The sequence below is a fragment of the Echinops telfairi genome, unplaced genomic scaffold, assembly GCF_000313985.2.
Source record: "Echinops telfairi isolate 266 unplaced genomic scaffold, ASM31398v2 ScPeMD7_443;HRSCAF=831, whole genome shotgun sequence".
Lineage (NCBI taxonomy): Eukaryota > Metazoa > Chordata > Mammalia > Afrosoricida > Tenrecidae > Echinops > Echinops telfairi.
The window spans coordinates 27,293,169-27,308,875 of record NW_022104341.1 but is presented as its reverse complement, the minus strand read 5'-3'; the positions used below and the strand labels follow the sequence as shown (position 1 = coordinate 27,308,875).

Sequence of the window (15,707 nt, the reverse complement as noted above, 5' to 3'; positions counted from 1 at the left end):
GGAGTAGAAAGCCTGGTCTTTCTCCTAAGGAGTGGCTGGTGTTTTCAAACTGCTGACTCTGAGGTTAGCAGCTCAATGTGTAACCGCTCCTATGATACCAAAGTCAGTGATAAATAAGGTAGCCGGCCCTACTTACCTTTCAAAGCCCAAGCCTTAGCATACCTGGCACACAGGGGCACTCAGTAAGTGTCAAATCAGTGCTTTAACTCTCCACTTGTCAACTCTGCAGAAGTATTTTATTCCATCAATCAGTTGCACTCTAGTAGATAACAGGCCCTGGTGGCGCTGTACAGGAAGCACTGGACTGCTAAGCACAAGGCCAATGCAAATCTACCAGCTGCTCTGAGAGAAAGATGAGGATACCTGCTCCCAGAAAGATTTGCAACCTTGGAAACCCTCATAGTGTCCCTTTCAGTCAGAATCGACTTGATGGCAGTGAGGTTTTAGGAGCGTTTTCCTGGCTACAGTCATTAATAAGGAGCCCTGGCAGCATAGTGGGCTGCTAACTGCAGAGCCAGCAGTTTGAAACCACCAGCTGCTCTGTGCGACAGGCTTCCTATTCCCAGAAAGAGTTCGTTTTGGAAACCCAGAAGGGCAGTTCTACTCTATCCTGCAGAGTCGCTATGAGTCAGTATCAACTCCATGACAGTGAGTTTGAATTGAGTTATTCACTGTTTAACTCAAAACTCACTACCATCGAGTGAATGCCTCCTGGTAGCATGGTGGATATGGGTTGGCCTGCCAACGGCAAGGTCCCTAGTACAAAACCACTAGCTGCACTTGGGGAGAAAGGCAGGCTTTCGGCTCCCATAGAGTTACAGTCCCAGAAACACACAGCGGCAGTTCTACCCTGCCCTATATGGTTGCTATGATTAACTCTTCAGTCTACTGAAGTATTTTGATTGTAAATCACCCAGTATGCAAAGGTCTGCTTAGTTATGCTGTGTTCTACATATAGCTATGCCAATAACATGTAGCTAATGAAAAATGTAATCGATAAATTACAGCATATTTATAGATTTTTAAAATAACCCAAAACCCATGCCACTGAGTTGATTTCAACCCATAGAGACCCTATATAGAACATACACATGTTACATAAAAGGCTTTTTTTAGTCTAAAATTATAAAGCATACGATAATTTGGCTTCTAAGTCTCAAAAACAAAATTTTTTGTAGCCCACAAATCATACTCAAACTGTGATGAACCATTTCTGTAACCTATGTTGGGACGAAGGTTGCCTGTGCTCTGTTAACTAGATCACACTCAGGCAGGCCAGGTTCTAAATCTAATCACTTCTGCATTACTCAGAGCAGATTAGACACAGCAGCCTGCTCGCACACACAGAGGCAAGAGGGGGCACAGATGACCACGGAACCCCACACTGCCTGGGGCTCCCAATAGGAAGGGGTCGCCGTTTCAACCTGTTGCATCCGGGATGGTGAGAAAACACCTTTCTGGGCTTTAAAGCCACTTGTGGTCTTTCGATCACAGCAACACAAAGACACTTCTGTGGGGCACCTTCATGTACATCAACTATTATTCCGACTATTTCATTTGCTGCTCCTAGGTATACAATTCTGGAGACACTCAAAAGTTTGGGTCACGGAGTGTATTAACAATAGACAAGTACTACATTAATGCATACCTCAAATGAATAAGAACTAAGAAAAATATCTACTTGGAAATAAAATGGAAAACGTGTATGAGAGGCAGATACTGGTGCTCATTTCCAGAATTTTCCAGATGGTCAGCACTGTCTGGGCCTGGCTCTCAGACAACGAAGACAAGGCTTCTAGGAGCCCCAGCCCTCATAGTGTTCCTGGAATTGGCTCCTCCTCACTCCATGTGTGGTAGTGTCTGGCCAAGATGATTCTCCAGCTCTGGCTCAAGGAGCCTGGGCAGAGTCCCCAGAAAAGTATTTGGCCAAGAAGAAATCACACCATGATTGGGAAATTAAAGAAAACTACTCAATCCTATTTTTTTTTTCCTTTAATTCCTTTGGCAAGGACAAAGAGTCCCCCAAGCACCTGCTTTTACCTAATCCCTCAGTAACCTGTGGGTTCTTTCTTTGTGCAGTTGAATGACTTGCTGCAGGGGAGAGCAGCGGGACAATCAACAACCACGAGAAGAATGAAGCTGCAGACGCCCTCAGCAATGTGGGGAGAGCAAGCCTGGACTCTCTTTGAAAGGATTACCGGTCAAATTGCTTAATTTCTCTTAGGTTGAGGGAAACAGAGGAAGAAAGAGAAGACAAAGAAAATCCTCTCTAGGACCAATTATAGCTCACAATAGACAACAGTTCCAGAGAAGAACATCCTGGTGGAGTTTCCATGATGACCCTATTTGGTAATTGTGGCCTAATGATCAGAGCTGGGGCGAAACTGGAGCAAATGGCAAAACAGTGCCCAAGAATATGCAGCTCAGAAATCCAAACAATGATTGAAAAGAGCTGACCCTCAACTCTCAAATTTACACACAAAAGTTAGGATTCTAGGTGCCTAGCTTTATCCACGGACTTCATAATTAATAAATATTGGCCTTAACTCAGGGATGTTATCTGCACAACAGAACACTGCCCAGTCCTACACCATCCTATCCGTACGATCCACAGGGCTTTCGATGGCTGATTTTCAAAAGCAGTCTGTGGGAGTCTGAAAGGCCTACTGAAACCTGTGGAGCGCCATAGTAGCACACAAGCTTCCATTGACAGGTGGGCGCTGGCTGTGCCTGAGGTACACTGGCCAAGAATCAAACCTAGCCTTCCTACAAGCAAGATGAGGCTGCGACCACTAACTATAGGAGACGTAACGAATGCATCTCTCCTCCTCACCAGAGAAGATCAAAGTAAATCTGTTCGGAATGCTTTTCGGGGGAACTGGAACCCAGTTTTGACCAAAGGCATTTTGGGTAAAAGATGAACTCTGACCAATCCTTTTCTTGTTTAAATCATTTTATTGGGGGCTCGTACAACTCTTATCACAATCCATCCAGACAGACATCCATTGTGGAACTCTGACCAATTCTAAGGAGTGTGGATCCACTGAATGGGAAGACAACCTCCCTGACAGTTCCTAAGAAGTTTGTCCTTGTCCACACCATTGTCTCCGAACCTTGGTAAAATAAAGGCTTCTCAGTCCTTCAAGGAGTATCTTTGATAAGTAAAAACAATACAGTAGCTAGCTCAGTACACTGCTTTATGAATGGTTTATGTACTTTCTTATAGGAAGGGCATTGAAACAAACAAACAAACACCTCTTTCTTTCTTGATGGAAAGCCAACCATGTGACACTTGGATTTCCTAGGATTCATAGCGTAGACGCAAGACTTTTCCCCAGAGAGATTTCCAAAGAGATCTAATTAGCTAGCCGCACCCCCACCCCCACCCCACCCCCGGCCTGGGGTTTGTTAAAACAAACAAAAGCAAAGTGAGTGACATGACTGGCATGTGAGTCTGCGCGCTGCCCGCTGTTGCTAGCGTGTCAGTGAGGGTGCATTTCAACACTGATGATTCTTGTAACAGCCCCTATGGGCCCAAGAAACAACAAAGTCATCCAAAACACTACCAGAGAGATTCCTAGTATCTAAAACCAGACCAAATAATGTTCTGAAAGCGATGATTCAATAATCGGTTTATAGTAAGATAAACAGGGAGAGACCTCCAACGGCGTTGTCTATAACCCAGACCCATGAAATCACACCCAGGTCTGTATGCAGTCATCATCTGTCCCCTTTTCAAAGGTAAAGGGACATCAACTTGACAGCACTGTTAATAGCAACTGAAAACATTCTGCCCTTGAGTCTCCCAGCACATGTAACTATATACACAGACCAGCAGTAAGACAGGGTCTCAGAGATTAGCTCAAATCCCATTGACATTTGGGCACAATGACCTGTTAGGGGCTCAAATCTGACCACAGTAGACCTTAAATTTGCAACCAGTGATTGAGGACAAGGATCAACATTAGCTGGTTGCTGCTACAGTTTTAAAGTATACTGTGGTAGCCACTATAGTTGGCATTTTATCTACCACTGCAGAGTTGACCGTTGGGGAATCGGTTTAAAACAGTGTCCTTCAAACATTTTTGTAGAAGTAGATTTGAAGCCTTATGGTTTTTCACTATTTTCTACTTCTCTGAATTTCTAGAAGAACATCCATCATAGGTGCTGAATTCAAGGAGCCTCTACACTCATCTGTGATCCCACCACACATACCCAAATAAGGCAGCTGACCATTCTTCTTGGAGCATAGCATTCGACCAACACTGTTAGAGTCACCCAATATGCACATGGCTAGGCTCATGGTTACTGACTAAAAAGACTGGTTGTTCAAATCCCTGCAGAGGTATCTTGATAAAGACAACTTCTAAAATGTCGCAGAGAGAGAAATAAAACAACAAACCCACTGCCATCAAGTCAACTGACTCATAAAGTCCCTATCAGGCGGGGCAGAACTCCCCAAATGGTTTTCTGAGACTATAAACCTTGATGATAGTAGAAAGCCTCATTTTTCTCCCTCAGAGCAGCTGTTGAGTTCAAACTGCCGACCCTGTGGTTAACAGTCCAACTCATAACCCTAGGGAGTCCACAAGGGCAGTGTTGTACAGCCAGATTTGGAGAGTAGTGAATGGAGTCTTAAAGCTCGTGAGCAGCCAGCCAGCTAAGGTGTAACTACTGACCTCCCTGTCCAGAGGAAAGCCAAGTAAACCAAGCTGAAGACATTTGGAAACAATCCAATATACCAATGAGCCATCCTAACATTGACCAGTCTTCACCAACCCCGTGGGAGAAAACACAAAATAATAAGACCAGGCTTAATGGTCAGACAGACTAGCAGAAGTCCTGAGACTACAGAAGTACATGCCTTAGAATAATCAGCCATTTGCAATAAAAAAGACAGCATTTAGCCAGGGACAAAGTTCAGAAGGGTTAGGAAAGGTGAAAGAATGGGAAGAGAGAAAATACAAGAAGGAACTTGGCGAAGTGATGTTATATTATGGTGCCTGCAACAAGGACATGAAATAAAAGTGGATGTATACATTGTTGAATAGAAAACTGATCTTCTCTGTAAACCTTCTCCCAGTGCATGATGTATGTATATATATTTTAATTTACACAAACACACACACACACACACACACACACACTGGAGGAGATAAAGGCCCTTAACAATAACAGCAAAAATCCCACGAAGTACGAGTCTCATCTGAAAACCCGGGGCAGTCAGAAATTACTGGATGTCAACTAGAATGCCAGCTTTCACCATGCTGTGCTCACTCCCAATGGTTTTGTCGTGAAACCATTTAAAATGCTGAAAGGGACACAATCCATGCACGATCTAATTCTGTGACCTTCCTCTCCCCTCAAGCCCCGCAAGAACATAACTCAGGATTCCCCAGGATCCCCTGACAATAACCCAGTTTGCCCATAACTCAGAAAAATAAGTAAAATGAGTCCGAACTGTGATATGGAAAGAACCCTGGTTCTTTCTGCCCCATATCTTGAATGTCGTGGAAAGAGACTTGGAACCAAACTGGGGTCAGGCGTTGAAGGGCAAAAGAAGTTTTCTGAAACAGCAGGTCATCACCAGAGCTCTAAAGGGGTCCTGGGAGGACTGCGAGGGGTTTTCAGAGAGCCTGCCCCTTCTCTCCCAGGAAAGCCCACAGGGCAGCTGCTGTGGGGCAGAGAATCAGGGAGAGCAGCCGCTGGGTGTGGGGATGTGGTTGGACATAGAGAGGAGGATGCAGTGGGAGCCCTCTGAGAACAACGGCCAGCCCCTCACTGCTGTCCTTCAGTACTGACCACAAAGCCATCTGTGGGGTACAGATTCCTCCCAAGTCTTCTCCCCCAAATATGTTAGACTTAGGACACTGCTTGCAGCTAATATTGTCAAGTTACTTCCCTGTAGGCAGTCAGCTGCCAGGCTACTGTCTAGTCCCACCATGGGTAGGCCTGCTCCCTCCTGCTAAGGACAATGGGCTACTTCTCCCTAAAGGCTTGCAGTCATAGATTTGATTCCTGTGGGTGGAGTTCACACCCTACTGAGCCAGAGAACAGGTCAAACCGGCTCAGTGAGATCCAAAGTTAGGCTACCATCCTGAATCAAGGATGAACCCATCTTGTCACAAGTATACCCCCAATCCCTCCTCTTCCTATTGTATGTATACCCCTAGATCAGCCCCCTCCCATTACTGTATTACCTATAGCACAACCCTTTCCTATGACATATGTCTTCACCTGTGCTTAGGGGACTTGCATGTCCCCAGAGAATGTAAAAGCCTTGATTAGCATTAAATATCGCTCTCTCTCCACGGGGACCACCAAGCGGGGCTGAAGTGAGCACTGCTACCTTGAAATGTGTCTGACTCCATTATTTCTATCTCTCTTCTATCTCTCATTCTCTTTATGACTTTACTATAATCTTTACTTATTATCGCTGTAGAATTGCACCTACCAGACCCGTGATGATGTGTCAGGCAGGGGCTGGACTCCCCTCACAGCCATCTGAATGCAGTCGCGTGCCCTTAGCTTGCACACCATTTCCTTTGTCTACTCTGCTCTGGAGGGCCTCCCATCACCCTAACAAGGCAAAGGTATCAGCGAAAAACGCAGTCCCTGAGAACCTGTCCCGGTAGGGCCGAGCTGTAACTGCACGGGGTCATACTTCTGCAGCCTCGGGCCTCCCAGAGGTCCCAAAGCATAGGGAGCATGTACCACCAGTTTTGGGAACAAATGAATAACGGGGAGGAGCTGCAAACCCACTATGCCAGTAGGGCTCCTCTCTTGCACTCAATAAACGAAGTAACAGATGAGTCCACAGGGGACTTGGGCAGGGGTGCATAACTCAGAAAAGCTGATTACTTGAGATCAAGGGGGCAGTATTTACCCAAAGACAAAAAGCAGAGTGGTTATTAAAACTAAGGAAGAGGACTGGAAACAAGAAACACAGGCAAGAAATGGGATAAGAGATATTTCACTGTGAGGCTTGTAATGAATTAAACAAAATGTATATGACTGACCTGCTCTGTAACCTTCACACAACTCACAAGGGGAAAAAACAAGATCAAAAAAACACATATGTACCGGTTCCAACTTACCTACAAATTCTACTTAGGAATGGACTTTGTTCATAACCCAGGGACTGGATGCTTGTATACGTTTAACAAATCTGCCTGTACCTCTATTGTTGCTCTACAAGCCATTGGTGTTCAGGAGTAAATCACTCACATGCTGTGAGGAGACTCAGGTTCAATTCCTAGCCACGGTGGGAGGGTTGTGTGTGCTATGATGCTGAGTCATGTGATGACAGACCAGGAAGAAGGCCTAGTGGTCTACTTCTGAAAATCAGCCAAAGAGAACCACATCGATCACAACAGTGATCGAAACTGATCATGGAGATGAAGCAAGGTCAAGCAGTCTCATCCCGTGGCGGTAAGGGTCACCATGGGTTGGGGGACAACTCAACAGGAGTTAACAACATAGTTGCTCTATGCCCTTAAAAATTCTTTGTTTATTAGAAACCTGCATTGTAAAAAATGGGAGGAGGAGGAAAAGGAAAAAGCTTAAAAAACAAAACCTTCAGGGGCCCTGGTGGCACTGTGGGATAAGCACTGGGCTGCGAGCTACAAGGTTGGAGGTTCAAACACCCCAGCTACTCTTAGGAGAAAGAAGAAGCCTTCTGCACCTCTAAAGATTCAGCCTCAGGAACCCTATACGAGGACACTGGGAGTCAGATCAACTCAATGGCAGCAAGGGACACTGTAGTTAATCTATATAATGTTCTTTATTTAGAACAGGAATGCGCTTTGGACATGTACTGATTAAGTAAATAAAAACATAGACAAGACTAGAAATAAATGTTTATCTCAGTATAAAGCAGGCACAAATCCTAACACAAACAAATTGATGGTCAAGTTATATAATTAATACTAGATCCATTGCTCATTGCCAGTAATAAATGTATTACAATCTTGTCTCAAGAGCCCTGGTAGCACAACAGTTAAGCACTTATCTGTTAACTGAAAGGTCAGTAGTGCAAACCCCCCTGGAGGCTCCGCAGGACAAAGACCTGAGGATCTGCTCCCAGCGGGACCACAGCCTGGAAACCACTACAGGGAAGTTCTACTGGTTCCACTCATGCCACGTGGCTCTTTGAGTTGAAGGAAACTCAGCAACAATCTTGTCAAAACCACACCCACAGCCAGCAAACTCAACCTCTGGTAAATAAATTCCTATGACTGGGAATTTGTGAGTGTGGCGGGCAGGGCAATAAATACACCCACTGCATTCCAAGTGCATTGTGAAAATTATTTCCCTTATCTGACATTAGGAAATAGGATATTCTGTCCTACCATCTAGAAATATTAACTGGTTCTTAACTATTATTTCTATAGGTGGTGTCATTAAAAAAATGAGTTCTAATGTCTGAATTCTATCCAATGTGTTGACATGGAAAGCATTTGGGTGTTTATGCTGAATGGAAGCTGAAGTGCCTGTCGTTAAAAAGAACGTACTGTGAATGCTTCATTTCCTGTGCGAATAGCGAAGCTCCACACTACTCAAGGATCCAAACTATTCATTCATCATATGTCTCTGAAAAGTTTTCTAACTCTGCCCTCGGGCTATAAGGTCCAAAAGATACAAGATCATACAGCTTCTGCTGTATTTGACAGTTCAGTCAAATCCCAAATGTCCACTGGGTCAGCTGGACCTGGTCTTCCTTCTGCTTCTTGTTATCAATAAAACTAACAGTGCACCTGTCTGCAACTGTCTGACACTCATTTGGAAAAAAAAAAATACCACCAATAAACAGTAAAATAGAGCCCAAATAGGGAAAGTAGAAGCAAGGACGTGTGTGGGGATTACATCGCAAAATATTCAGGCTCAGAGTACAAATTTCAATGCTGCATAATTGGCCAGGATCCTGCAGGAGTAATGGATATTCTCTGCATTATCCCACCATGCTAAGGCAAAATAAGGAATTTTATCTATAATGACAAATCCCTTTTTCTAGAATGCAATCTGAACTTTCATGTGGGATGGGCCAGATCAAGTCTTGGTGTTTCCAATTTTGCCTGGACAAGAGCGCCTGCAGCACGGAGGAACTCGGTTTATCTCAGAAAGGCTGAAAAGTCACATCAATCTCATGGCTGCAGAGCCAAGGCAGCAGAGCTAAACCACATACTGAGCTCGCTTTAGATAATAGCTCGTGCTTCCCAAGCGGGTGTATCGCTTAGTTAAACACGGTTAGTGAAGTGCCTGCTGGGTGCCAGGCACCATGCCAATCAGGGGCAACAGGAAGAGGAGGAAGGTGCAGCCTCAGGTGGTTCACAGTTCAGAGGGAAGACAAACACATGGCAAAACAGCTGTAAAACACCACTGTGACTCAGACGTGCAGGCTGGGTGCGAGGGAAGAGCAGGTCAGTAGGAAGGAGAAGCAACAGTGTGGGTTTGGGCTCGACCCCTAAGGAGGACAAATCGAGCCCAAACTTCTCCATTAGGATACAGACAAAATCTGTCAGTAGCTTACATGTGTGTGCGTCCTTCAGCCCTTCCCCAATCTTCTAAACTGCCTGGACTGGCTGGGTGACCACTTCCGGGGTACATTTCAGAGGTAGGAAAAACAAACTAATGAACCAAGTATAAACTGGGTTAGCTGATTATGAAGATCCCTTCAGACACTAGAATCTAGTAATTCCATGATTTCACAAATGGATCGTTTTCTGAATTATTTTTCAGAACCCACTTACTACATTTGTTTAAAGCCCACATATTTAACAAATATGCTATAATATCCTTTAAGGTGCCCTGGTGGCACTGTCAAGGTAAGCACTGAACTACTAACCGCAAGGTTAGCAGTTCAAACCCACCAGCTCTCCTCGGAAGATGGCGGAGGCGGTCTGTGTTGGGTGTCTGAATCGGAACCAGCTCAATGGCACCTAGCAACAATTCTAAGAACGTATCTCACAGATGCCTTCTGAGTAACCCTTTATGGTTTAAAATGGAACTCATAAAGTGAAGTATGGCAAATCCATGACATAACGGTTAAATTCACGGACGGCAGCTCCACACTCCGTGTTGACTTCCAGCCCCATCGGGTCCTTAGTTGTAGGGCTCTGAGCAAGTTGTCCGTCTGGCCTTTCTAAGCTGCTGTTTCTTCTGGACCCACTTCAAAGAGTCATATGGAGGACGCTTGGAAGCGTCCATCACATTAAGGCAACTGTGTACATACAAGTGACTGTGCGAGGAGGGGCTGCGACTTACCTATCTATCACCGTAGAGCCTCCCAAGACCTGGCACCTACACGGCAGTTCATAAATATTTAGTGGGGCAGGAATGAATGAATGAACAAATGAACAATCTCATTTTAAAACACAATTATATCTTTTCCAAGATCTAGATTTTTCTGCCAAATTGGCTAGCGTCTTCTGTAACCCAATCTGTTGGGTCGCTCTGCCTTCTTTTGAAAATTATGGGCAACTTGACATAGTGGTTAAAAAAGTGAGTCGGTGCCAGGTTCAGGGTTAGAACCTCAGCCTGAGCAAGACTCTACAAGCATGTTTCCTCAGCTGCGTCCCATGCAGACAGTAATTACACCTACCACCTCCCGATGCCAAGGGACTACAGATGCTATGTGGGTAAAGCACTCAGAACAGTGGTCAGTATGTAATAACGACTTTTAAGTTAGCTATTATGACTGCTGCCCCTTGGCTCCTAAGGAAGGTCTGTCCTTACTCTTACTCTCCCTTCCACTGAAGTTTCAGGGCAAAACAGCTCTCCTCACAGTCCTCTAAGCCCCAGACTTGTGGCACACCCTTGACCTTGGCCCATATCCTCTTCCTAAACTAACTTCTCTTTGCCATCGCACTCGTAATGTCCCCACCTGGCAACTCGACGGACTTCACTGGGTTCAGCCTCCTATCAGTCTGGCTTCAGTCAGACCTGAGGCTACTTCAAAGTCCCCATTCAATTTGGGGGGTAGATATGAAAGCTGTTTGGTTTTATATACATACAATGTCTCCAGAATGAGGACTTTTTTCCCTGCGTGTGTTCATCCTGACACAGCCCATCACTCACTCATCCCTCCCGCCTGGTTAAGACGCCACCAGCGTCAACAATACCAGGGAGCTTTAGACAGCTGCAGGGGTCTGTGTCCTTGGAGAGGGGAGTTTCATGGACGGCTAAGAATCACCAGAGCAACCAGACTACAAAAACAGTCCACGGCCGCGGCCTCCCAACTCTGGTAAAGCAATCTGTACTCCGTGAAAAGGCCGGGGCACAGAAGTTGACAGATGATCAAAGTAAACACTTCTCCTCAAGCACTATTTTGTTTTGCGGATTTTGAGGCATCCAGTCACAGCATCAAAGGTCTGTTATGAAAGATGGGCATCAAGTGCCCAGGATTTGTGTGTCTGAACTTGCTGCTCCAGTGCGAAGGTCTGCAGATAAAGTCGTCACACGTTTTCCAAAACAACCATTCTGCTCTGAGTAGACTGGGGCAGAAATATATGCCATCAGATCAAGTTACCCAGCCCAGGCTGGGACAGCTGTTGATCCCAACCTTGGATTAAAAAAAAAAATAGGGGTGCCTTTTCTAATAAAATTTTAAATGGAATCCGTCCATATTGACCTTACATGAACTAATTCCTATGCACTTCAGAAAAAAATAAACACTTCAATGAGAAAATGACCCATTCACGGTTCTCTGATCCACTACCTTGAGTCTGTGCTATTTTAAATAGCAACTAGGAAAGTCACAGTACATAGTTTTATACCGCATGACTTACAGTACACTACTTCTACATCGAGAATCCTGATGACACCAGAAGAATGGATAAAAAGCAGTGGTAAATACATACAATGGAGGACTGCGCATCCTGAAATGCAGTGATGAACCCATGTAGCACATCGCAGCATGGGCAGACCTGGAGGACATCATGCTGAGTGAAGTAAGTCAAGTGCAAAAGGTCAAGCACAGCATGAGTCCACTGAGGTAAGCTTTAAAAAAAAATAAAAAAAACAGGGCATAGGAGAAAAGTTACTATATACATACACCCCTGGGGTGAGGTGCAGCAACTATGGCAGGGGCCAAATCCAATCCAGGGATACATAGGGCAGCCAACTAAATAAGAGGGGGAAAGAAGAGAAAAACAAAACAACACATGGGTAGGTGGGGAGCAAGGCACTAACCCACCTAAGGGGAGGATATTGTTTATATCTCCACAGGAGAGGGAGAGAGAGACCAGCTTTGGGAAAGGGGTGCGTCGGATTAGAGCACATGGGAAAAACGCAAAGGGATGAAGAGGGAGGAAAGGACCAAGCCCCAAGGATGATGTTCCTGCTCAGAGCAGACAACGCACGGGGAGGACCACAGGACTGGCCCCACCACGGGACACGGCATCCCTTACTAACCCATGACATTGAGGGGGACAACACTGGAGACACAGTGCGGGAATAGTGCACAGTCTGGCCCCATCACCTGGGGTGAGGCACTGAGGGCATGCAGCAGAGCAGCAGGGGGAGCAGAGTGATGAAACCCCCGGGGTATACAAAAAATAGACTTTGGAGAACGGAGTGTGGCACCCCAGCAGACTCGACTGTTAAACACTCGTAAAGGCCAACAAACAGACCTTGAACTATTTATAGGCTTTTCCCTTTTTGTCCGTGGCTTTCTTTTTGTTATTATTATTTTGTTCTTGCTTTCTGCTGTTGTTGTTATTGTTTTGTTGGTTTTGACTTCCTTTGTTGTTTTATTTGGTTTTGCCTGGGTTTTGCGCTTACTAATGTATCTCCATGTCTATCTAGATAAGATAGGCAGGATAAGCAATTTAGAGATGAAAAGAACGGGACCAATGGTTCTGGGGGGATATGGGAGAAGGGGAGGTAGAAGAAAGGAAAGGGTGGGACCAACCCAGGGACAAGGGAACAACAAGTGAACTAAAATCAATGGAAGGAAGGTCCTAGGATGCCTAGTGGGGCTCCATCAAGGACAATGTAGCAACAAGCAATTACTAAACCCGAATAAAGGCCAAACATGATGGTGGAACAAGAGAGAAGTAAAAAGGAAATAGAGGAAAGAACCAGGAGGCAAAGGACATTTATAGAGGCCTAAATACAGGCATGTAGTACATATGTAAACATATATATAATGAGAGGGGGATAGAACGATGTACTCATATCTATATGCTAAGAATTAAGGTTGCAGATGGACATTGGGCCTCAATTCAAGTACTCCCTTAGCACAAGAACACTTTGCTCTAACAACCCGGCATTCTGTGATGCTCACCTTCCCTGAAACAATTGCTGAAGACAAAGTGGGTGCATAAGAAAATGTGGTGAAGAAAGCTGATGGGTGCCCGGCTATCAAAAGACAGCATCTGGGGTCTTAAAGACTTGAAGATGAACAAGCGGCCATCTAGCTGAGAAGCAACAAAGCCCACATGGAATAAGCACACCTGTCTATGTGATCATGAGGTGCCGATGGGATCAGATATCACGCATCAAAGACCCAGAATAAAACCATACTCAAGATGAATGGGGCAGGGGTGGGGGGAGGCATGGAGTGGAGATCCAATGCCCATCTGTAGACAATTGTACATCGCTCACAGAGGGATTACAGGAAAGAGATGAACCAGTCACAGTGTAGTACAGCACCGATGAAACACACAACTTTCCTCTACTTCTTTGGTGCTTCCTTCCCCCCACTATCATGACCTCAATTCTACCTTACAAATCAGATTAGACCACAGTATGCACACTGCTACAGATAGAGCTGCGACACAGGGAATCTAGGATAGATAAACCCCTCAGGGCCAACAAACAGAGTAGAGATACCAGTAGAATTAGAGTAGGGTTTGGGGAGAAAAGGGTAATCAATCACAGGCTCAATCTAGAACCCCCTCCCAGGGGGACGAATAATGGAAAAGTGGGTGAGGGACGACAGAGGATGATGTAAGATATGGAAAAAATAATCTATAACTTATCAAGGGTTAGTGAGGGAGGGCAGGTGGGGGAGGAAGTGTATAGCACCAATGAAGCACACAGCTTTCCTCTAGGTCTTTAATGACTATCATTAGCCCAATTCTACCTTACAAATCTGGCTAGACCAGAGCATGTACACCGGTGCAGATAAGAGCTGGAAACACAAGGAATCCAGGACAGATAAACCCTTCAGGACCAATAATGAGAGTAGCGATACCAGGAGGGGACGAGGAAGGTAGGGGGAGAAAGGAGGAACCAATCACAATGATCTACATATAGCCTCCTCCCTGGGGTACGGACAACACAAAAGTGGGTGAAGGGAAACATTGGACAGTGTAAGACATGGAAAAATAATAATAATTTATAAATTATCAAGGGTTCGTGAGAGAGGGTGGGGGTGGGAGGGGGAAAATGAGAGGCTGATACCAAGGGCTCAAATAGAAAGAAAATGTTTTGAGAATGATGATGGCAACAAATATACAAATGTGCTTGACACAATCGATTGCAATAAGAGACAGCGAGCCCCCAATAAAATGATTAAAAAATAAAGAAAACAGCAGGTCCCAAAGAGGCCGGGGTTGCGTCGCACCTGGGGCCCACAGGTGACCAGTGCCAACAGAGCCCATTTGGCACATTACCTAGTTCTCTGAAAGAATTCCTGCTCACCAAATAAACCAATTGTGATTACTGAAACTTATTTTCAACCGCATAATTTATGATTTAACTAAAATCTACTATGGTCCTTATTCAGGATGATAATACCATCAAAAAAGGTGTTTTTAAAAATCTGGCAGTATGATACATGTTGTTTTCTAGATGCTCCTTTGATTTATGGAAACTATCTTTCTATAGATGAATCTGCCAGTCTTCCTCAAATTCCATATAAATCATGCAGCTCTCTAATAGAAAAGCCCATCTAAGCAAAATTAGCAAAACCAAAGAAGAAAACTTGTCTTAAGATTATTATCTTGTCAACACTGCCTATTTTTAAAGGTACCATAAATCTTGATGTGCCCTTAGGATTAGCTTTGAGCATTTAATGAGTTATTTTGCTTCTGTCAAACATAAAAGACTACAGGGCACACACTGACCGAGTTAATGCTAAAAGAAAAAAGAACACTCTTTAACACATGGCCATGCTGGCCAGAGAGTTAGAATCAGTTCATGTTGGGGTAGCTCTTGTTCTAGAAAGATAAACAAACAAGACCCTATTTTGTTCTCCTGTATCACGTTATCAGATTAAACAACATGTTTTCCCATCTTTTAAGAGAGTACACAAATTACTGTGTGTGACACTGCCACTGATTTGTGAATTGATGGCAAGTCACATCAGCCCATTCTTTTCTGTCAGCGACGCCTATCGTTAGGCATGTCTATGTTCCAAGATGGCTCCCCACCACAGAATTTGCCCAAAGAATTAAAGACTTTAGAGCTAGGAAAGGCCATGTCGATTTAGCTCAACCTTTTCAGAAACTGAACTCCAAAGTAAGAGACTTCAGCAAAACTTTTTCTTTTCTTTAAAATGAATTACATGTCAGGAGTCTTATACTAGGAAGATTGGGAACTGCCAGTGTTTATGGTTTACAATGAAAGAAAGTTTCCTGTTTCTCAGACAAGGATATTTAGTTTTTTTCTTCCCTGAAGGCAAATGCATCAAACAAATTATTATTTTCAGGAAATCAGGTAATCCCTATTTTCAATGGCTTCCATTTCTTTCTTTAAAAAAA

The 15,707-nt window shown here is 44.5% G+C and overlaps 1 protein-coding gene across 1 annotated transcript in view; it reads right to left on the bottom strand.

The window, feature by feature from the left end:
* The window catches only part of TGFBR3 (transforming growth factor beta receptor 3), a 212,509-nt gene that overhangs the window by 100,143 nt on the left and 96,659 nt on the right, over positions 1-15,707 (bottom strand). The window lies entirely within an intron of this gene.